Genomic DNA, 5034 nt, shown 5'->3' on the forward strand with positions numbered 1-5034 from the left:
CCTATCTTCTGGAGTGTTGGCTAATTCTTTCCTCTCCCTTCTAGCACTGATGAAGTTTCCTAGTTGGGTGATGAAATGTCTACAAGAAAAACAAACAAGCTCAGAGAGTTTCACTGTTTACTTCTTGTAACAACATTTCCAGGGGTTTTCTTTTTCTAAAATGGTCTCCAGACCGATGAAAACTTGAGCCAACTCTCACAAAAATTGCAAGCATTGTTGTTAGAGAGGTACATACTGTATGTATTTGCACCATCTCTTCGGGCTGTTTGATTTAGGATATAAAGCAGGGTTCCTCAAACTTTTTAAACAGAGGGCCAATTCATGGTCCCTTAGACTGTTGGGGGGGCAGGACCAGGCAGGTGCGTGTGGCTAGGTGGTCATGTGACTGGGTGGGCGTGGCTAGGTGGCCATGCGACTGGGTAGGTGTGACGAGGTGGTCATGTGACTGGGTGGGTGTGGCTAGGTGGTTTGTGACTGGGCGAGCATGGGTAGACAGTCTTGTGACTGGGTGGGCGTGACTATGTGGTCATGCAACTGGGTGGGCGTGGCTAGGTGGTCATGTGACTGGGTGGGTGTGGCTAATTTAGCACTCCATTTTGCCTTTTTCCTTGCTGCACTTGCCCCTCCCTTACTCACCCACCCTCCCTAGATCATAAGGCTGTGAAAACCATCCTGAAATGCTGTTTTTAAAGTGTTTTTAAAGCATTTTAAAAGACTTTTAAAGCACTACATTACAAGCTGGCAGCAGAGCTGCTCTTCAAGCCAGAAGCAGACCCTCCCCTATTTTTTTAGCAGATTCTATTATTATTTTTCCCTTGTACACCACAGTCATTACATCAACATTGTTATGTCATCATACCTGTACATGTATATAATATTTCGCTTCTATATTTACACACCTTTATACACACACACACACACACACACACACACACACACACACACACACACACACACACACACACACATATATATATATATATATATATATATATATATATATATATATATATATATATATATATTTGGCTTAATTAATTTTATTTTTATTTTGCAGCCATTTGTACCAATTGTTCCAAATTTCATAATATTCCAACTCTTCTTTATCTTTTAATTTCAGTGTTAATTTGTCCATCTCTGCACAATCCAAAGTTCTTTTTTTATCACTAATTCGTCCGAGGGGGTATTATTTTGTTTCCAGCATTGGGCAAATGCTATCCTAGCTGTAGTTAGCAGATGTGTTAATATGTATTTAATTTGATTATTCCCAGTAGAAAGATTTCGGGTTTGTATTTTATCTGTTCTCCTGTAATTTCTTGCACCCATTTCCAAAGTTTTGTCCAATATTTTTGCGTTTCTGGACAGGTCCACCATATTCTATTCTATTGTTTTTCCGGGCAGGTCCAACATATTCCACCCACCCCCCTATTTACCTACTGACCCTGGATCACATGGCTGTACTGGTGAGATCACCCCTCAGTCAGCTGGAACTCCCTCCTACCCTTTCCTTCGGCAGCAGAGATGTGATCAGAAATATAGCTCAACAGGTGAAATAAGTAAGCGGAATTACAGCTGGAGTGGATGCTTGCTGGAAGATAAGGCCGACAGTGAGGGGCAGATTGGTGCACCAGTTGTGGCCCTACCTGGACCGGGAGGCTCCTCAAATGGTCACTCATGCCCTTGTCACCTCAAGACTGGATTACGTACTCTACATGGGGCTGCCCCTGAAGAGTGTTCGAAGACTACAGTTGGTCCAGAATGCAGCCGCGCGAGCGATAATGAGTGTACCTAGATACACCCATGTTACACCTATCCTCCGCGAGCTGCACTGGCTCCCCATTGGTCTCCGGCCCCGCTTCAAGGTGCTAGCCGTTACTTTTAAAGCCCTACATGGTATTGGACCTGGCTACCTGAGAGACCGCCTCCTGCCATTCACCTCCCAACGACCAATAAGATCGCACAGGTTGGGCTTCCTCCGGGTGCCGTCGACCGGACAATGCCGGCTGGCGGCCCCCCGAGGGAGGGCCTTCTCTGTAGCTGCACCGATCCTGTGGAACGATCTACCCGCAGAGATCTGGACCCTTACCACACTCCCGGCCTTCCGTAAAGCTATCAAGACCTGGCTGTTCCGGCAGGCCTGGGGCTGTTGATTAATATCCAGCCCCACCTGACTGAATGAATGATGTATTAATTTTAAATACTGTATCTTTTTAAATTTTTTAAATGCTTTTATTCTGCTGTGAGCCGCCCAGCGTCCCAATGGGAGTGGGCGGCATACAAATTGCATTAAAGTAAAGTAAAGTAAAGTAAAGATTGAGGGGTGGGATTGAATCCCACCACTCCGCGGGCCAGGTACTTTGCATTGGTAGGCAGTATCGTCCTGCGGGCCATAGTTTGAGACTCGGTGATATAAAGATTCTCACAATCTTCCTTTATTTATTTTTGCCATCGTTAAATATAATTTCTTGACTGCTTGCTTTTCTGTGTATTGATTTTTTTTTCATCCTACAATTACACAGAAAATGTTAATGAAGCTTTAATAACCATCTTTAACATAAATAAACTGTTGCGGTTAAAAAATCTTCTATCTTCAGGCAGCTGGAGTTTGTGGCTGTCTCCCTGTGTGTGAATGTAGAATAACAGAATAACAGAGTTAGAAGGATCCTTAGAGATCTCCTAGTCCAACCCCCTGCTCAAGTAGAAGCAATAGCAATAGCAGTTAGACTTATATACCGCTTCATAGGGCTTTCAGCCCTCTCTAAGCGGTTTACAGAGTCAGCATATTGCCCCCAACAACAATCCGGCTCCTCATTTTACCCACCTCGGAAGGAAGGAAGGCTGAGTCGACCCTGAGCCGGTGAGATTTGAACAGCCGAACTGCAGAACCTCAGTCAGTTGAAGTCGCCTGCAGTGCTGCATTTAACCACTGCGCCACCTCGGCTCTCATAGACTCTCTATTATCTCAGACAAATGGCTGTCCAATCTTTTTTTTATTAAAAGTTTTAAAAAGGTTTTACAAATATTTATCTCCCTTCCCCCACCCGAACCCACCTCCCCCCCAACCTCCCCCCCAACCTCCCAGAGCAAATAGAGGGTATAAATCTTTAACAATCATATTCTAAAATAAACTAACAGACTTTAGCATCATCCCTCACTTGTACTTTAACTCCGCTTTTGTTAAGCTAATTCTAAACAAATTATATCATTCCTTGCTTCTTCAATCATAAGCTATCTGGAGTTTCTTAGTCCCATATTTATTTTGAATATAATCGATCCATCTTCTCCACTCCAGATTATATTTCTCGTCTGAGTGATCCTTGAGATATGCTGATATTTTAGCCATCTCTGCTAAGTTTGTTACTCTTAATGACCATTCTTGAATAGTAGGCAAATCTTCCTTCTTCCAGTATTGCGCCACCAACAGTCTTGCTGCCGTTGTCAGGTTCAGAATCAAATTAGTCTCTATAACAGTACAGTCGGTAGTTATACCTAACCAGAATAACTGAGGGGTAAACTTTATCCTCTTTTTAAAGATATTTTGCATAATCCACCATATTTTTATCCAAAATGCTTTGACCTTTTTACAAGTCCACCATGTGTGATCATACGTAGCGTCAGCACAATCACATCTCCAGCATTTAGGTTGTAGGAAAAATATGGAACGCTTCACGAATTTGCGTGTCATCCTTGTGCAGGGGCCATGCTAATCTTCTCTGTATCGTTCCGGTTTTAGTATATGTGCTGCCGAAGCGAGCACTGTCCAATCTTTTAAAAAAAACAAAAAAAAACTTGCAGTGTTGGAACATCCACAATTTCCAAAGGCAACTTCTGTTCCACTGATTAATTGTTCTCATTGTTAGGAACTTTCTCCTTAATTCCAAGTTGCTTCTCTCCTTGATTAGTTTCTGTTGTGACTCAGCAGAAGTTTGCTGTGAGTTGAGTCGGGATGCAAGATGAACAATGCAGCTGGGGCTCGTTAGTGTCGGCTTTTGGAGATAAAAGGACGGATGGTGCCACGCCCTGGTTGCAGGAGTCAACGTTCACTCGTTCGTCATTCATCGGACGTGGTTTGTTTGTGAGAAACACTTGGAGAAGTGATTTGCTTTCTGTAACCCTGATTCAAAGAGACACTTGGAGAAGTGGTTTGCTTTCTTTTTGCACCCCTGGTTTTGCCGTAAGATCTTTGTTTTGCATTCTGTTATCTTCTTGCCAGAGGCTTTATTTATGTTTATTTTTGGGCTCGCAGCCAGTGTGAGTAGAGGCTGATAAAGTTCTTTCCTTTTAAGTCTGTCTGCCTGTCATTTTGAACGAGCGAAGGAGCGGTGGGGACAGAACAAGTTTCCATCCATGGTTTCTTGCCTTGCCTTCTAAAGCTTTGGAGAATTGGTGGACCCTCTCTTCTTTATGGCAGCCTCTTAGAAGACATTGGCTTTGCATCATTTAGTAGGACTGGAACAAAACAACGACATTCCAGGGATAACACATTTCACAAAAAAGCCAAATACGATGACATAAAATAAAAATCTTTGGCCCATATTTATCTATAGTTTCAGGGCTTTGTTACATTCGTAGAATATGTCTTAACCTCATTTTATGTACTTGGTCTATCTTTTTGTGAACAGCTTTCAGATTTTATTGGGATTTACTATTTCTTGTTTTAGTTATGTTCTCTATATCTTGAAACGTGCCAACAGTCATAGTGGTTTCCAAGAGGATGCAATGGTAATAAACAGACACACCAACAATAAATAAAGAACGGAATGGCTTTTGAAGGGGCTTTTTTAACCAAAAGAAAAAAGTGTTAAAACAATTCGCAAACTAAGACTATACATGTTTCCAGTAGAATTAAGAAAATTGTATTACGTTCTCCTGAATAATCATCACAGCAGGTTGTTTTTTAAAAAAGAAAAAGAACCTGGTGAAATCATATTTTAAAGAGAAAAAGAAATGAACAATTAAGCACATTGGAAAGAAAGAAAGAAAGAAAGAAAGAAAGAAAGAAAGAAAGAAAGAAAGAAAGAAAGAAAGAAAGAA

General features: G+C 41.8%; 1 non-coding gene across 1 annotated transcript; it reads right to left on the reverse strand.

Moving 5' to 3' along the window:
- Positions 1-3650: 3650 nt before the first annotated feature.
- LOC148045267 (U6 spliceosomal RNA) lies at positions 3651-3757 on the reverse strand. The gene has a single exon (XR_015696826.1). It is a non-coding gene; the product is annotated as a U6 spliceosomal RNA (small nuclear RNA).
- Positions 3758-5034: the final 1277 nt, after the last annotated feature.

The sequence above is a fragment of the Thamnophis sirtalis genome, unplaced genomic scaffold, assembly GCF_051295495.1.
Source record: "Thamnophis sirtalis isolate CommonGarterSnake01/CBP01778 unplaced genomic scaffold, rThaSir2_p1.2 scaffold_5, whole genome shotgun sequence".
NCBI lineage: Eukaryota > Metazoa > Chordata > Lepidosauria > Squamata > Natricidae > Thamnophis > Thamnophis sirtalis.